This window comes from Cupressus sempervirens, chromosome 8 (assembly GCF_028749045.1).
Source record: "Cupressus sempervirens isolate cs-2001-9-10 chromosome 8, ASM2874904v1, whole genome shotgun sequence".
Lineage (NCBI taxonomy): Eukaryota > Viridiplantae > Streptophyta > Pinopsida > Cupressales > Cupressaceae > Cupressus > Cupressus sempervirens.
Window position 1 is genome coordinate 537,432,216 of NC_143125.1, and position 20,362 is coordinate 537,452,577.

Below are 20,362 nucleotides of genomic sequence, written 5' to 3' on the forward strand. Positions count from 1 at the left end.
TGAAAGTACAAGGCCTAGATGGTGGTGCCTTGTATCTCCTAGAAGATATTTTTCCCCATGCTGGACAACTAAAGACTCTAAAGTATTTCACAACTGGTTTTCTATTGCACCATGCCTCAAAAGTAGTCCTTCCATATAAGGCATTATGAGGATACCTATTAAGTATGTCATTGGCACTACTTATAGCTTTGACTTCAAGCATAGGATCTAGAGACTTGGCTTGTATCATGCAACTTTCAATAGACTTAAGAGTTCATAACCTTAGTGCTACAACATCTATCTTGTGTGGACTAAATGCTAGTGGATTTTGAAGATCAATACCCTCAAGTTTGCAAAAGTCTTTGAGTCTTGTGTTCACATATCTACTTTCATTGTCCATCCTAAGAACCTTGATGGATTTCCTTTATTGTATTTCAACATGACTCTTGAAGGCTAGAAACTTGTCCAACACTTCATTCTAACATGGCCCTTGAAGGCTAGAAACTCTTTCAACACTTTACTTTTGTGATGAAGAAAGTAGATCCATGTGTAGCATGAAAATTCATCAATGGAAGTGAGCATGTAGTGACCCTAGCTAACTGATGTCACTACAAAAGGACCTGCTAATACCATGTGAACCAATTGAAGAACAACTGGTGCTCTTGAAGACTTCCCTTTAGCAAACTTCCCCTCTAGATGTATATCCACTGAACATGTTGAACATTCACCTTTGGAAAATTTGATTGTAGGTAGACCTTTGACCATATTGTTTGAGCAAAGTTGATGAAGATAGTGGAAGGCAAGATTTCCATACCACTCATGCCATAATTTGGTTTGTGAATGAGATTGAGTTAACAAGGCATGTGAAGGAGACTTAGGCACAAAGTGGGAGAAAGAATACAACCTTGTGTCATGATTAACTTTCCCCATTGCAACTAATGAATCATCTTTGAGAATGTGCACCATTACTAAATCTAGAAGGAACTCAACTTTATTGCCATCTCCATAGTGAGTGATTAGGTAAATTGAGAGGAGATTAGAGATAAGGTTAGCAACATAGAGAACATCTTTGAGTTCCTTATTTTCCATCTCCACATGTCCTTTCCCTTCAACTTTCATTTTTGTATTATCTCCTACAAAGATGTGTAGTACCTCGGACTACTTCAATGAAGAAAATTCTCCTTTTGAAGAACCCATATGATATGAGGCACCTAAGTCAAGAACCCATTTCATTGAAGAACTTGAGTTTGCTATAAGTGCTTGCCCTTTGCCCTTTGAATTTGAAGATGAAGATCATTTTGCCTTATAAGCATTAGGAAATGGAACATTGTGTTTCTTTATGATGTTTGTTAACTCATCAATCTTTTTATGATAACATTCATGTTCATCATGACCCAACTTCTTGCAATAGGCACACTTTTTCTTCTCCATATCAGTGTCCCCCTTCTTGTTTGAATTTGAAGAAGACTTGTCTTGTTGATTTGATGGTGGTGTTGTATTTTCTATATCTCTTTTGTGTTATTTTTTTACTTCTTCTTCTTTCCCTTTCCTTTATTTGAAGTTTGACCCGCTGAATTTTGATAACCCTCATTATTGGCCACCGATGCCTTAGACTTGGATGACTGGAGAATCCCCATTGATTGCAACTTCTTTTCTTCATCATCCAATAGTTGAACATCATGATCAAAAGTGAATTTTTGATAGTCAACCCCTAATGTAGTCTTTGTGGTGTTGTAAGAAGAAACAAATGTGGATTACTCAGATGACAACTTATTATGAATAAGATAGATTAACCTATCATCTTTAATAGGACTACCGCTATCATCAAGCTTCATTCTTAATTCATTCACCTTTATGATAAAATCCTGTATAGAATCAAATGTCTTAGGATCTAGTGAGACAAGCTCATCTTCAATTTTGTAAACATCCTCCTCAGAAACTTTACCATATAGGTTTTTGAGGGCATCCCAAACATCCTTGGATGTCTTGTACTTCTCAATCTGATAGAGGATTTTGTCTTTAACCCCAAATAGAATATCATTGAGGGCTTTCTTATTTGCTGATTCCCAAATATTAATATCACTTTTAGATACTTGATCAATTGTTGATTTAGGAAGGGTACCATCTACATATTAAGAAACTTCATTATGCATTAATTGACATCACATTTTAATAGACCATGTAGCATAGTTATGTGGTGTTAATTTTGGAAATGTAAAATTTCCCATGATGTAAGAAATGAAAAATAAGAGCAAGAAAAGAGGAACACAACACCAAAAAAAAACCCCCTTTTCACTCAATCAAGAAACACCCCCCCTCCAAAAAATTTGCAATGGCCACTTACCAATTTTGGCCTTAGTGGACTTCTGATTTTGTTGTTTTACAACCTCCTTATGGAGTACAAATCTAGAACTTTACAATTTACAACAATTTTGAAGCAATATAAAGCAAAGAAAGGACCTATTTCTGAAAGTGATACTTTTTGTCCACACAACCCTATAATCTGATTATAGATCTAGCAAGTAGATGAAAAATAACACACTTTCAAAAAAAAAAAAAAAACCTATTTTTGAGTCCAGATGAGCCCATATGGAGCAGTTGAAGTTGCAAAATGTAGGATTGGATAGGTACAATTGCAAAAGATGCAATTTTTGACAAATCTATGAATCAAAACTAGAAAATAACTACACCACTAAAAAGTCTACGAAATTCTAGCCAAAATCAAAAAAATTACACTTGATTTGGAGTTTGAATGACTGAGTTATGGCCTCCCAAAGTCAAACTGTCAATTCAAAAATAAATCTAGAGAGGGGTCTGGTCAACAAAAGATGAGGTTAAATTTGATAGTAAAATGACCATCACAGTAGTTCTATTTTATCTCCAAATGACTATCAATTTTAAGATAGTGAATCATTGATGTCAGTGAAAAGATAAACCTCCTAGTGACATGGCAATATGGATAGCTTACATGTCATATGAATTTCACATGTGGTAGTTGTACATTGTATAGATCTAATACAGAGAGTCTTGCTGAGGTAGCAGATTTGCTGATAGGGATCCAACAAGACTATTGACTATGTTTCACTACAAAGCTAGCATGGCACTAGAGGAAAAAACTCATGGAGGGCCTTTGTGGCACTGCGTGATGCTAGGAGGATAGACATGGTAGTTAGAGTATGCTGAGATGGCTCTGGAAAAGTGTTAAGAGTGACACCGGTGGTTTTGAACAATGTCACCAATAGGATTAAAGTCTAGTGGCCAGAGTTTAAGACGGTGTCAGAACTATTACCGAGCACCGTATAGGGTTGCTAGTCATTGGGGATGGCACCTCTAGGGACTATTATGGCCATAGAAACAAATTTTTATGGGGATATGTATCCCACATTGCCATGGATATGGAAAAATCACTTGTTTAAAACTTTGATGATACGTGAGGGTTGTAAACTTGAGGTAGCCGAAGAATGGGCTAATCCCTGATTAATGTTGCTCGTCAGCAAGTAGGGGCCAAAAATTTGTCTTTAGAATTTGCTATGTGGAAATTGGAATGTGAGCCACCAAAAAATTAAGATGTTGATGGAATATTCAGCTTGTAGGGGCCTAGATTTCACCACTCAATTCCTACAAAAAAGAAAAAGAAATCTCTGCAGGCCAAACTAGCTTAAATTTTTTTACAAAAATATTTTGAAATTTGAAAATAATTGCAAAGAAAAATAAATTAACATATCTAAAAAAAAATAAAGAAAATCTACAAATGATCATACCGAATTTGCAAATTAGGCCTTCGGGTTCCGGTTTGCAAAAAAAAATTGCCTCAAAATTGACTTTGGCCCAATATAGGCAAATTTATAGTCGATTTTCACCGAATTGACATTTTGGATGCAATGACGAGGTCTACTTTGGCTTTAGATGCTCCTAATGACTGCAAATTCTCTGGATCTGGGTCAAGGTGCTGAAGCAAAAATGGTCTCAAATGACTATGTGAAGAGAATCTCCCTCAACTCTGATACCATGTAAGAATTTTCCTTAGGAAAAAATTCACCCAAGATCAAGGAACTCAAGCACAAGCACAACAATAGACCAAAAGAGTATGATCAAAATAATGATATGATATTCAATTCAATGTGAAAGTACACTAGGAGTGCCTATATATGAAGGCCTCTGGAATGCTCCTAGGAATTAACAACATGATAAGTCATACAGCCAGGCACATGTCCACCAGGTGTGGGTTATCCTCCATTAAGCATAGGAGTAAGTGCGATGATGAGAGAATAAGCCTTCAAAGGTGTAGCATGCAAAATTATGTTGTAGACACCATGTGCTAAAATAGGAGTGCAAATAATTGTGTTGTCTACATGACAACTTAGTTATTTATGCAAACTCTAGTGTTGTAGACACCATGTGCTAAATTATAGTTTCTTACTCCAGTGTTGTCAACATGACAACTCATAAGAGTATGCAAACTCCTAAGTGTCTCACCTAAGAAATAATAAAATAATGCATTGACCTAAGTAAACTTAAGTAAAGTGTAATAAGTAAATACTTATTTACACCAACACAATGAATAAAAACTCTTGTTCTCCCAGGAATAAGGGGCTTGTGTAATAAATCTTGAATAAATTTTCAAAAATCCAATATGATTAGTAAGAGAACATTTATTGCTATGATAACAATAGAATATAAATTCATCATTATAAGGTCTTTGATTCTTTATAAAAAATTTAAAAGGAAAACACATCTTGTTAACATATTTAAGGCTCCAAATGATTATCTTTGCCAAAGCCAAATAATACTCAAAGGGAGGAGTTCTGACAACAAATGGTGTTGGTGAAAAAATGTCTCGACAAGTTTCATAGAAGTGGTGGCTTGAGGTATTAATGTTAGACTACATATAGTAAAGTTTATAGGAGGGTATTTAGGATCTTTTATTCCTTTTTCATTAATACTAAGACATTTTCCACTATAACCTTGTTAAAAAGTAATGCTATAACCTACATTATAATTAGTCTTTAATGTAGAAGGAGAAAGACATTCATCTTGAACTTTATTAAAATATGTAGTATAAAAAGGAACAAGAATAGAAATATTATCTTTAGAGAGATTATGATTCTTAACACTATTCACATCATCTTTAGATTGAGAGTGTTAGCCATTTATAAAAATGCATAATTTTTTTGAGAAAAATGATGAGATTATGCTTGCGATTTGATATAACTAATAAATTTACTATAGCCCCATTTCAGATTCTAAGTGTTAAATGTTAGAATTCTTTAGAATAACTAAGAGGGGGGGTGAATCAGTTATTCAAGGTCCAAATGCCCTATTAATACCTTTTTACTACTTTTAATGAATCCATACACTTTTCATCCATCAAAACTTAAATCAATCATATAAGCAAGTTACAGTAAATCAATATGCAAAGATAAAACATGCAAGATCAACACATGACACAATGATTTACGTGGAAACCCAATTTGGGAAAAACCACCAGTAACATGCTACTTGATTCTCACTCTTCTAAAGTGATGCCTTGTTAAAGGCTTACAACACACTATTAAATGTGATCCTGTTAGAGGATTTCACCAAACTGTTAGGAATGGGCCTGGTTAAAGGTCTTTAGAACATTCGCTTGGAATGTCACCCTGTTAAAGGATTTATCTTATGGCTATTAAACCAACCTAAGTCCATAGGATTTAAACTTACTGTTACAATTGCTAGAAAGTGACGATAATGGTCTTTTGATCTGATTTAACTTACACCATACTTAGTAGATTTCAGATCACACTTTCAGTTCAATCCTTATGCTTGGCTTCAATCAATTCAGCTATGATTGCTTGTCTTCCTCTCAAGCTTCATCTCCTTGAGTCTTCTTACTCATTCTGCCAATGTAGTCATCCTTGTGGTCATCTATCCAAACAAAATTCTTGTGCTTTCTTCTCCTTAGCACCTTCTTCAATACTTCATGTTTTTATGCTTGACCACCTCTCTCTCTCTTTTCATTAACTTATGTCTTCTTAAATAGAAATTTGATTTACCTTTTCCGCTCAATTCTCCCTCTCTAATTTTAGGGTTTCAAAATGGATTAGGTAGGATACAATGTATCTACCCCATATATTGTTCTCTTCTAGAAACTTCACTAGTTGTATCCTTAAAAATGTTCTACATGGTGTTCTGTGCCACCAGCTCATCATTTTTATCTTCCTTTTAATTTACAAATTTCTAGATAACAACCTTGTCGGCTTAGATCTGGCGAATCTTTGATTTCCTAAATAATGTAGCAACTCGACATTATTGAGTTACTAGTGCTCAGCACCTTTGTGTTACTCGGCACCTATACCTACTCGGTACTTGGTTCTGCTCGGCCCTTATATCTGCTCGACACTTGGTTCTACTTAGCACTTATACCTGCTTGACACTTGGTTCAGCTTGGCACTTGATGAACTCTGTGTCACTCAGCATCTGAACTTGCTCGACATCTGAAGTTTACTCGACATTAACTAGGAATTTGCTCGGCTCTTACTAGCTTGCTCGACTCGTTCTCTCTAATGAACTTAGTTGAGCTTTACAAAAGACTTAGCTAAAACTTTGAATCTTTGGTATGTTTCAGTGTGCCCATTCTTTGTATCTTATAGTATGTCATCAAATACACTTTTTCATCAATGGATTAGCCGATCCTTGTACTTCATTACAACATCATAACTTCAACCTTTCTTTAGGTGTTCTAGTTACTTCTTATTGATTGCCTCCTCCTTGACAATCAACTAATTGATAGTATTTGGATCACTAAAGCAATTGTCATTCCTGCAAGTAGAAAGTTTGACATCAATGAAAAAACAATGATTGAGAACATTCTTTACCAGTTACATATATTATTCCAACAACTTTTCTTATGATCATTTCAATCATTTCCAACAATCTCCCTCTTTGGCATTGATGGCAAACCAAACTGATCAATTAATCAACTTAGTTACCACCAAGATTGTATATGTTGTCTTGCTTCATTTTTACTACTGATCTCATATATCTCCCTCTTTCATATATATCTCCCTCTTTCTTTGTATTGATCAGATTTCTGTATACTTCTCCCTCTTTGACATAAATGCCAAAGATGTAGCATCTTTATCATGAAAAATATAAGCTTTGGCTTCTTGTTGATTTTCTTCCTCTGTCACCATGCTTGTGACTGATTTGGAGTTTCTACTCTTGCTATCATCCTCTGCATCAACCTATTAATATTTCAATGATTTATTCCTGTTGATGCAGGGCAGCTTCCTTGTTGCCTTAAACTGCTTGAGTTAGGGGTATTACCCCCAACTTGCCTCTTAGATATTCATAGGCATCCTTGGTCAATGGTTTGGTGAAGATATCTATAGTTTGTTCCTTTGTGTGAATGTATTCCAACTTTACTTGTTTGTCTTCTACCAATTCTCTAACATAATGATACTTGATTGCAATATGCTTAGTTTTTGCATGCATCACTAGATTTTTGGATATGTTTATAGCACTTTTATTATCACAATACAATATCACAGGTTTTGTTACTTCTTCTTTCATTCCATTCAACAGATGTGTGAGCCATACAATGTTTGTGCAATTGACTGCAGCTGCCACATATTCTGACTCTGTAGTGGACTGGGATGTACATGTTTATTTCTTGCTAGTCTAGGTGACCAGCCTTTTTCCTAGAAATAATGCACCTCGACTTGTGCTTTTTCTATCATCAATGTTTCCTCCCCAGTCTGCATCTGCATTGAGCTCAAATTTTTCATTCTTTTTGTAGTATAGTCCAAAGTTATCAATTCCTTTAAGATATCTCATTATTCTTTTTACTGCTATGAGATGATTTTCTTTAGGATTAGCAGAGAACCTAGCCACTATTCCAACTACTAATGCTATGTCTGGTCTACTATGCACAACATATTGTAGTTTTCCAATCATGGATCTATACATTCTTTGATTGACTTCAGCTGACTCATCATTTTTGGATAGCTTATTTCCTATTGCCATTGGTGTGCTGACTGGTTTGGATTCCTCCAATCCAAACATTTTAAGAATTTCTTTGATGTATTTTGATTGTGTAACAAATATTCCATGTTTGAGTTGATGTACTTGTACCCAACAAAAAATTTGATTTCTCCAAACATAGACATCTCAAATTCATGTTTCATTTTGTCAGCAAAACCTTTGCAAAGTACTTCCTTACCACCAAACACTATGTCATCCACAAAGATTTCAAATACAATAATGTCTTTACCTTCTTCTACTTTGATGTACATGTTGTTATTATCGTTAGTTCTTTCAAATCCAATTTGCACTAGATACTTGTGAAGTCTCTCATACCATGCTCTAGGTGCTTGTTTCAAACCATAGAGTGCTTTATGTAGCTTACACACCATATCCCTGTTGTTTTCATCAAAAAATCCTTCTAGTTGTTCAATGTAGACTTCTTCTTCTAGTATACCATTTAAGAAGGCAAATTTTGCATCCATCTGATAGACTTTAAAATCTTTGAAGGCAGCATATGCAAGAAAAGTTCTTACTCCTTCCATTCTAGCAATAGGAGAAAATGTATCCCCATAGTCTATTCCTTCTTCTTGAGCATAACCCTTACATACTAGTCTAGCTTTATTTCTGGTAATCTCACCATTCTCATATAGTTTGTTTCTGAATACCCATTTGGTGTCAATCACATTCTTGTCAGTTGGTCTGGGAACCAAACTCCAAGTTTTTTTTTTCTTATTTGATCAATTTCTTCTTCCATAGCTTTATACCAGTCATCATCTTGTAATGCACCATATACTGTCTTGGGTTCAGATTTGCTAATTAGACATGATTCATGTCTTAGTCTGTTCCTTGTAATTAGTCTTGCATCTATGTCACCAATTATCTATTCAGTAGGGTGATGTCTTTTTACATATTTGGATAACCTTGGCTCTGTCCTTGTTTCCATGTTTGATCTTTCAGATTCAGGATCACTATGCACTTCATTGTCAGGTTGTTCATTATGTGTACTGTCTTCAGAATCAGATTGTCCATTTCCTTCATTTTGCAACTCAGCTTCTGAATGCAACTCAACATTCACTGGTTGAGACTCGACTGAGACTGAAGTTTGTTGTTGAGTTTCAATTTGATTGACATCATCCTTATCAACAATCATTCCTTCATAAGAATACACAAAGGTTCTATACTCTTCCATTTTCTTTGGTACTTTATCTTGAACTTTTATGTGCTCATCAAAATTTACATTTGCACTTTCCACAATTTTGTTAGTGTTAATATTCAAACACTTATATGCCTTACTTCTAGTGGAGTAACCAAGAAATATACCTTCATCACTTTTTGCATCAAATTTTCCATTTCTAGCATCTTTAAGGATAAATAATTTACAACCAAACACTTTGAAATGTTTTACATTGGGTGAGTAACCATACCATAATTCAAAAGGTGTGGTATTTGTACCTTTCTTGACTTGTACTTAGTTCAGTGTATGAACAACTACACTTACCACTTCTCTCCAGTATTTTAGAGCAACAGTCATCTCCATCATTAATGTTTTGGCACAGTCAATCACAGAGCTATTTCTTCTCTCAGCAATTCCATTCTGTGGAGGAGTTCTAGGAGCTGACGTTTATCTTTTGATTCCTTTATCATTTGATGTAAATTCACCACCTCTATCTGATCTTAGGCATTTCAAGCTTTTTCCAGTTTCCTTTTCAACTCTAGCCACATACCACTTAAACATTTGAAAAGCATCAGATTTTTGTTTTAAGAACATAACAGTCATCATTCTGGAATAGTCATCAACAAATAGCATTATGTATTTATCTCCTCTATAGCTTTGTATTTCCATTGGACCACATAAGTCAGTGTGAACTAACTCAAGTATCTCTTTAGATGTATAGTTTTTGCTTTTGAAACTTGATTTTGTCATATTTCCTAGCTAACATTGTTTGCACATGATATTATCAAGCTTCTTCAATTTTGGTAAACCTTTTACTTTCTTCATTTTACTAATGTTGATTAGATTGTCAAAGTTGACATGGCATAATCTTCTATGCCATAACCATTCATCATCAAATTTTGCAAATAGACAACAAACCTCATCCATATCAAGGTAAAACAAATTACTCTTTGTTTGATCTCCTTTTCCTATCAGTTTACCATTAGTATCATAGATTTTTGCAGTTTTGTTTTCAAATTCCACTTTGCAACCTATATTGCCTAACTGTGAGACACTCAGTAAATTGTAGTTTAATCCTTTAACATAGTATGCATTGTCACATGAAATTTGTTCTGTGAGCTTAATGGGACCTTTTCCTTTGATTTGACATGGAGCCTCATTACGAAATCTAACACTATTTCCATCATACTGAGTAAAGTTAACAAACTTACTTTTGTATATTAGTGTGATAATTAGGGTTAGCCAAGTAACCTAAAAATTTGAGTTGGACTAGGTTAGTGAACTAATGCCAATTAGTTAGTAATTGGGATTAATTACCCTCATCAAGGGTTAGTGATAAATTTTCTTTTTTAGAGTTTTTAGAAATTTCAAATATTTCAAGCATTTTAACAGGTCATTACATAATCCTAAAGGCCAAAAATTATGAAAACTAAGTGCTTAAGAGGTATATGTATGGGTCGGGGGCATTTTCCACCCCTCTAACCCCATTTGTTGACATTGGTGACCATCCAAATATCTCATTTTTGCTTTAGTGCGAAAATTGGAGTTTCACCATGAGTTTGATAAGCTATAATCCACCATGGGGTTTCCTTAATGACAAAATTGAGTTAGAAGACTCTATAATTCCTTGGTTAAGTGGGGAGTTATTTCATTTCGTAAGTGGTTGAGTTAGGAGCCTATTTAGTGGTAGATTTGAGGGTGGAAGATTTTTCACCCAACCTCTAGATTTAGAGAGTAAAGTCAAGATTGAAGGAGGAAGAGGGATAGCTCTTTTCAAATTTTAGTTTTCCATAACCTTATTGTGAAGGTAGAAATCCTTCAAGTTCATGTCTTCATGTTGTGTTTCATTTCTTAAGTAGGTTTTTGCATATGTGTGTTCATATTTTTTTATGAACATGTTTGGGATGAGATTGTAATGGGTTTTTCTTTAAAAAATTTCTTTTGTGTTTTACATTTGATTTCTAAAAGAAATTGTAAGGGTTATGATGGCATTACTCACCCTCAGATAGGGTAGAAGTGGCAATGTATGACAAGAGGGCTTTAGTTGGACTCCCAATAGTGCAGAGTCTCTCCTCGTGATGAGGAGAGGGAGAGAGTAGGGTGTTATGGGCCCCTACTCATTAGTACAAACCATATTTTGTGTATTGGAAATTGAGAAATGAAATAATGAAAGTTCTTATGACTATAGCCTTGAAAGGGCATTTGTTATGGTGTTGTGACTGACTTCTTATGTCTAGAAAAATCCACCTTTCCCTAGTTTAGTTTGATAATGAACCTATTGTGCAAACTTGTATTGGGAGTAAATTGTTTGATTGTGTTGTCATGTTAAATCTAGTTGTCTCTCAGTTAGTCTTGTTCTCTCCATTATTACCTTGATGAAATTGCAGATTTCATAGTGGCTACCTTGTTAAGGAGCCAAGCAGAAATTCAGAGTTATTATTTTAAATTCAAATGTGTTAAGAGATTTCCCCTCAGGATAATGGTCTTATTATAAAAATGTTTTGTTAAACTTATCTTTGAAATGATTATGATCTAGGGTTTTCTTTCCTAGTTCTTTCTTGAGGGAGTCCTTGAATCAGATGATTGAATAAAAATGGAGTATTTTCTATTTATACAATATTTTGTGTGATTAAATTTATATGTATATGTATATTGAAAAATGGATGCAATGATTTTTTACCTTTCTTATGGTATTCTTATAATTTGAATTTGTATTAATTTGATTAATGTTAATTAGATAAAATGATGATATATAATGTTGTGTAATTCTATAGCAAACTATGTTAAGAAAATTTGATGTTATGAATGATAGATTATCTTGTATTTTTCATAATTGTTGGAAAGAAAAATAGTCCTTTTCAATTACATCAATACAACATCAAACTTCATGCTATAATTTAATTTAGAAACAAAAAAAGTCCCCTTTGGTTAACTAAATAAACTTGAAAATCTACACTTAGAAAAAAAAAAAGAATGAGACTTAAGGAAAAAATAAATTATCCCCTTAGAGCAAAAAGCTCTCTACCCTTTGTATGGGAAAATTTCAAATCCCATTTGCAACAGGGCATATTCCCTTTAGATCTTTTTATTACCCTTTGTTATTATTTAAATTGATATTATTAATTAATTAAACAAAAAAAAATAATGATAATAATAAATATGTATTAAAAAGACTATCTTACCCTATCCACCTTATGTGGATGTATGCTTAGTTGTCACACTTATCTCTTAGCGTCTTCTAGCTTCTTCTAGGAGATTCCTTGAGCTCTTTATATTCGAGCTCCCTCATTGTATTTCAACATCAATTCTCATTGTAAATACATATTTTCTTGTGTTTGCATATTTTCTCTCTCATGTCCATTTAGGGTTTTTCCCTAGCTCCACGTTCTTGTCTCCTTGGCTTCTCTTTGACAGGTTTTTGCATGGAAGTGATCTTGGGCATCTTTGGAGTTAGATTTCATCAACTCCAACATGGTATCAGAGCCTCCCTACTGCTTCTTGTTCAAAGGATTTTTGAAGCCATGATTTGGAGTCACAAACCCTAGTTTGTCTGTGCATTTTTTCTTCAAATCAACGAGACAACAATTTTTAAAAGCACATTGAGCCCAAATGGATGCTGCAATTGGATCCAAAAGGCTATTTGCAGTTAGGTTTCATATAAAACTTTTTGTTTTTGGCTATAGGTATTTTTAAAAAAAAAAATTAGCCTCCCAGGTCGCTGCCATACAGACACAAAGCAAAAAATATATATTTTTGGGACACGCCACCACGCCACCACCTAGTGGCCACCGTGGGGCCACCCATGCTTGGTTAGAGCACCACCTATGCTTCTTCTCCCCCAATAGCCACCACTTCTAGTGGTGCCCCCTGATCTGGCCATTGCGCCTCTGCTCATCCCCCGGTTCTTTCACCTCCACTGGTGTAGACTCTCGCTCTACCTCCTCTTCAGATAGGTGTCAGCTTTTGCACCCCACTGCATGGATGTTGCATCAACTGTACATGTGGTGCTTTTGCACAATCACCAACTGCTTAGCATGTGACACATGGTAGGACCACCACATGGCACTTTGCCTCGTGGCCCCTGCCACGTCACTCTTCAACCACATGGACTTGCCACATGGCACCTTTTTTGCCTCGACGGCTAATAGGCCATCAATTTTTTTTCCATGAAATGTTGATGTCAACACTGCATTAGCACCTTCTTGCCTCTCCTTCAGGGTCAGTTTTGGACCTACTTGTAGTTTTTTGGCCATAACTTGAGCATACAGGGGTATTTTTTTGATCCGAAAGAAGCACCAGAGAGCTAGTTCTGAGACAGAGACATTGATGCAGGTATTTTTAGGTATTAATGCATTTTTTTCCCATTTTTTTAGTTGAAGTCTGAAGTTCTATTTTTGACTTTGGCAAGCTTTTCTTTTGCATCCCATGTCAATTTTTTGAAAACTTTATATTTTTGGAAAGCTGGTTTTGTCACCTTTTCAAAAATGTAGTCATTTTCTTTAGATTTTGGCCCATGCTCTTTCTATCATATTTTTAGCATTTTTTCTATATGGTGGATATCTTGAGTGTTTTAGGTCTGAGGATCATTTTCTTGGCATGGTTTTCTTTGTTTTGGGATATACTTTGTTTTGTGTCAGCTTGTTTTTAGTTTCAATCATTGTAGCTATCATTTTGAAGTACTTTTATGTATCACACTAAGATAAAGTGTCACTCTTGCATTTCAAGGGTCATGAACATTATTTTGAGAGAGTTGTACTTGCACCATTTTCGTAAAGCACCATAGGGGGGATAGTTGTCTGTTGTTTTAGGCCTTCGTCCTTTGTCAAGTGAGTGTCCCTTCCATGACATTAGCCCCATGTAGCATCAATGTGACTATGTCTTTATAGGTGTTTGTACCTCTCTTCCTCTCTCATCGTTCTTGGTTTGTCTATAGGAGACTTTGGCCCACCTTTTAAGTTGCCTATCATCTCACCCTATTTGCATTAAGGGGGGGTTATGCTATTGTTCTAATGCATCCTTGGTTCAATGGTTCATTAGTGTGAGCTATGTATTCAGTGGTTGATCCTAGCGATTGCAGTGGCTAGCTACCTATGCATTTCGATGAGATGGATCATCTATCATATAGACATGCTTGGTTCATGCCTTCTTCTTCCTTGGAGGTTCTTTAGATTAGCAATTTTCTTTCTTGATGGTAGATTTTGCAGCTTCTTTATGCTTCAGTGATGCTCTTCATGATCACTCTTTGTTCCTATTTTAGGAGACATTTCCCTAGTTGGAAGCTTCTTCAGTTCTTCACTAGGTTCTTACCTCTTTTTGGGGGAGGATTTTTCCCACGTGGTTTTCTCTCTTTCCCTATTTATAGAGGTTGCATTTCTTTTGCATTAGTACATGGGTACCTAACATGGCCTCATTGCCGGAACCCATTCCACATTTCTGCATTTCTTAGTCTTGTGAGCTTAAGGCATTTCCCTAATTTGCACTTAAGGGGGGGTGTTAGAGTAAATAATTAATTATTCACTATTTATTCTATTTTCTTAAGCTTACTTAGGTAAATGCATTTCATTTATTGATTGTAGTCTAGGAGTTAGTTATAAGTTGTTGATAATATGCGAGTTTTCTCTCCTAAGTCATACTTATCCTCTCACATTATTCGAGGACTTTCCACCTTATGTGGATGTATGCTTAGTTGTCACACTTATCTCCTAGTGTCTTCTAGTTTCTTCTAAGAGATTCCTTGAGCTCTTTATATTCAAGCTCCCTCATTGTATTTCAACATCAATTCTCATTGTAAATAGATATTTTCTTGTGTTTGCATATTTTCTCTCTAATGTCCGTTTAAGATTTTTCCCTAGCTCCACGCTCTTCTCTCCTTGGCTTCTCTTTGATAGGTTTTCACATGTAGGTGATCTTGGGCATATTTGGAGTTGGATTTCATCAACTTGAATAGCCCAAAGATTCTATCTAAAAAATGGTTCTTTGAAGGAACATTTTGCAGTTGTTGAATTTTTTCTTTGGTTGCACCCTCAAATCTTGAAGCTTTCTTAAATTTTTTTTTTTTTCTCTCATGCTTTAGCAGTTCCTTTTGTAGATTTTTTGGGGATGGTGAACAAGATTATATGCCTATACATTTCATGTATATGATGGTCTAGATTTTTTATCACAGTGTTGATGTAATTTTTTTTTCTCCCTATATTGTTGAAGAGATCCATAATGGTTTAATTAGAATTGAGAAAGGAAAAGTTGACAAACCTTTTGGATGGTACTCCATGCTCATGCACATCTACCTTTTAAAGGGAGCTTCTTATTTTGAGAAAGAAATGAAATTGATAAGGGAATAGAATGGACTTGTGTTGCATGTCCAAATATGGAGTAGAGATATGTCATGGAATAGGTATAATGCTAGTTTTGTTAGATTTGATAGATATTTCATCTCTAAGATGAGATTATTGTTATCCCTAGATAACCCTAGAATTCCCAAAGAATTATTAGAATTAATTATACTGAAATTTTTTTCTACTAGTTTGAAGGTGGTCCATTAGTGGGGAGACACTATACCTTATCCATTTTCTACAGTTTTTAGAGTATATGGTTTTTAGGGGACTCCTCATCTATTACCTTACCATGTTCTCCTAAAGGTTGGTGTTGTAGAAGTTCTATGGAAAATTGGAGGATTAGAGGAATAAGAGCTAGAAAATACATGGAGAGGTAAAAAATTTCCTTTCCTTCACTATTACAAAACAATTTTTAATCATGAAGAATGGTTGGATACATCTAAATAAAGTGTTGGATCCATACAAAATGGTTGTATCCCATACAAGTTTTTAGATTCATAAGGGTTTTATGAAATTTTTAAGAAAAAAACTAAAGCTAAGAGACATACCCACCAATTCTATTACCCTAAAGATATAATTAAAAATGCTTTTTCCTTGCAAGAGAAAGAGGTTAAAAATAAAAGTGGAGGGTTTATAAGAAAACCCTAGGTTTTATAAATGATTTTAATGAAGAATTGATCCTTTGAAAGATTTGAATATATGGAGTTAAAAATTGCAAAAGTTAATTACACATTTTACTAAAATCATTAAGGTTCTAAAAGGAAAAAATAGTTAAATTGATTAATTCATATCCTAGTAAAGCTATAGAATTGATGCAAAGGCTCTTCCTTACCCTTTATATAAATGCTAGACAATATACTCTTCAAAAGAGGGTTGGGTATATTGTGATGAGAAATAATGAAGATATTGCCACGAGAGGTAAAGGAGTAAAAGGAAGACCCTCACCACCCCATGTAAAATAAGCTCCCCATTCCTTAGCATATAAAATACCTTTATTAGAAATTCCACCTATGGAATGCACTGCAAAGAAACAAAGAGTGGAGGAGGGTAGTTCATCGGCTAAAGAGGTGTAATCACCCTTTCAAACCATGGTGATATTATTGTAACCATTGTTGAGTTGGAAGAAGGAATGTTGGAAGAACCTCTAATGCTTCCATGGACCTAACACTAGAAGATTTAATGGAAATCAGCTAGATCTCATTGTGGAACAAGCTTGTAAGAAATTTTTATAAGACGATGGTTTTTTAAATCAAGATAGTTTATTTAGTTTTCCTAGAGGTTAAGCATTTCCAATTTTGAGGCTAGGTGTAGGAAAGGGAAGGGAAAAAAATCTAATAGAGATGAATCTATCTCAAAGAATGAGATAAAAGAAGAAATAATGAAATAATTTAACAAGATTGAAGGGTGATGATAAAAGAAGTTGGAGTAATTATCCTCCCTAAATGGTATATTGCAGATGTCATGGTCTTTGATGTTGTTAGGAAAGAGACAAACACCTAGTTTAGGATTGAAGAAGCCAAGTCAACATCTAGAGGAGTGAAATATAGTGAAAATCATTTTTCATTATTCATATGGTATTTTCAAAGAGAAATAAATCAAGGTAACATGAATCTTTTGATATTGACCAATTGGGCAGCCTAATTATAAGAAGGGTGCGTGAGACTTCAAATGTTGAGGCCTCTCTTATTAACAAAGAGACAGTAGAATTTGGATTGGCCACTAATTAAAAGGATAAAAGGAAATTAAATAAATTAAGGTCTTGGAATCCTATGATGTAGAAAGAAGAAAAAACTTTGAGTTATTGAACATAGTTGCCATGTATGAAAGGCAGTAGAGGAGACAAATGGAGATGGGAGAATCCTCTCAAATAATGATTACCTCATCACCATCTCCACCATCCTACCAGTCTCATAATTGAGCTTCCTCAAACCCCTCTTCATTCTAAAGAATATTTCTATGGATAATTTGAGGATGAAAAGGCCAAACTCAGAGCTATACAAATAAAAGTGGTGCAAAGGTATGAGGAGAAAGTTCAAGATAGAATATTAAATCTAGCATATGATGTTGAAACTAGGCCTCTATTGGCCATTTTCCCCCCCATTCAACCCATCATTGATAACCAATCTAAGAGATCTTCAATGAGTTAAATTCTTTGATTTAGATTAACACACTTTTTGGTTGGGTTAACATCTCGTGTTAACTCAGTTTCTTCATGAGCCAAGTTGGCTATGTTCCTTAATTGGTCGAGCTAGTTCAATTTGTTCATTGACTAAGTTGGCTTGTTTTCCTTCATGTTTCAAGTTGTGGGTTAACACATGTTTCCTATCAGGGTAAACATTTTACGTTAACCATTTTCACTATTTCGAGGAGTGACTTTTCTTGCTTTTGCAAAATCATGAAATTGTTGCTGCCTCTTCAACAAAACATTTAAGAAATGTGTTGACCAACAATTTCATGTCATGTGGTAGATCTTTCTTGTATGAGGCTCATTTTAATTAGATGATGGTCATATTTTTGCATCATTGTTGGGCCCCTTTGTGAAGATATGATGGCTATTAGATTTTGAAGCATCTTTGGATATTTACGAATGCATCTTAGTTTTCTGTGGTTATGTGGAGATCTTGATCCACAGTTGGGTTTTAATCACCTATTGAGGATATCTTTGCAGCATTTGAGTCATTCATTCCAAAATGAAGATCTACATCGATAGGTTATCATTTTATAGGAAAATAAAATTTATTCCATGTGGGTCAACTCTAAAATTTTCATGGTGGGTTAACATTGTGTGTTATCCCATCGTGCATTTCTTGATAGTGGTGTGAATTTATTTGTTGTGGCCATAACATGTTACAAGAATTGTTCTTTAATGCTGAATGATATTCTTTGGCCTTGTTTGTATGACATCTATGCATCTCCATGCCTTATTAATGATTCTAATGATCAAATCTCATGAGATCTAATTTCTTATGGTTGGGTGCATTTGTTTAGCCCTTCTTGTCATTCCATTACAACAAATTGATTTCATGATCAAATTTAGTTCTGATATTCATTAATTTTTTATCTTTGCAACTCAACTTCACCTTGGTTGGGGTTTGAACTTCATGGTTAATTCAGAGTTATGCCTAATCTATAAAGGCAAGTTGTAAATACTTTTTTTGGGTTCTTCTCTATTTTATTTTTGCAGCAACATTATGCTCTACAACTTTTCCTTCTATTAATGAAAATTCTCATTTTCTTACCTATTCTTTCCATTTTTTGTCTAGTGCATGTATTTTCCTTACAATGAACGTTTATTTTCCATTTTCTTGGATCTATGTGTTCTGTTAAGTCTATTAGCAGTTGTTGTATAGTGATATTATTTTCCTTTCAACACTTCAACCAATTCTAAACCTACATGTGGTTTCTTAGAAGGTAGATTAAGGTTTAGTTAGTGTATTTTGGGTGTTTCATTAATATGTAGTGCATTCATAGGTAGAGTTGTAACCATATATCTATCATAGAGCATCACCCCCTTTCCCTTCAACAATTTAATTTCATACATTCCTTCTCCCTTTTCCTTCCCAATTGTAGTTTAGGTGCACCCTAATAGTAAGGAAGCTAACCTTCTCTAGATATTCAGCCTTAGAGTGCATGTCTCACACTTGGAGGTTATTTCCATGTTACACAAGGTCGCCTAAGAATTAGTTTCTCAGGCAAGGGTGTAGACTTTTGTGTCAATAGCCTCTTCATTATTGGATCTAAAAGATAATGATTATCAATAACTCTTTTTAATAAGAATGAAAATGTGTTAAGACAAATATTGGATAAGTGGATCAAGATAGAACAAGAGGTAGGTGAGATTAATGAAAAAATCAAAGATAAATCATAGGTTGAGGAGTTGATAGAAAAAACATATAATCAAGTGAAAATTTTGTTAGAATTTGGTATTAATAAGGAGCTAATACAAAGATGAGTAATGTTTTATCTTTCTAGATATGAAAATAATGGTTTTAACCTTTTCCCTTTGAACATAGAACATAACATAAAAACTTATGGAAAATGGGAAGTAGAATTAAATGGTATCCTCAATATTGGAATGAATAACATAATAAATAATGAGGATAGCTTTTTTTTCATAGCAACTATGGAAGAGATTATGAGAGAAAAGATGCTCTTTAATTCTTTCATTATTGAAATAAAATAGTTAAGGATAAGGTGGAAGGATATTGTTGCAATGGAAAATGAGATTATTGAATTTAATTGTCCAAGTAATATTGTTTTAAATGAATGGGTAACTAGATACAATGCCAAAAAATAAGTTCTACTGGTGGAAATTGATGATCACGATCAAGGCAAGGATAAAGTAGAAGAATTCATACCACCACCTGAAGATTATACCAAAGAAATGGTAAAATATAGTTAGATAGTAGGTTGGATGCAAATAGTAGATGCCAAAAGAGGGAAGGAAGTTATCTAAATAGGGTATCTTAATTTTTTGGTTCACAAACTATGGATACACCTATATAAAAAATTAGGGATTTCTCTTGAAGATTCAAACTACTAGATGTAATTCTACTAACTATTTTCTACTTTTCTTTCTTGTTTACAAGGTCATGGATGTTGATATTTTATCTTATATTTAACAAGTTGTGGATGTCAAATGAAAATATGACATGTGTCCATGCTCTCCCATGTCTAAATATTTTTTCAATCCTTTCTTATAAAAGGATTTCTAAGATTGGGATTGATGGTCTAAATTTTGAGAGAATGAATGTTATTTTCAAGTTTTGAGTCAATCCAAATACTACGTATTGTTGTTATTCTAATTTGTTAATTATAAAGAAGGAATAAAGGGTTTAAATACTCAGAGTCTATTTTGAGTTTTTAATTCACA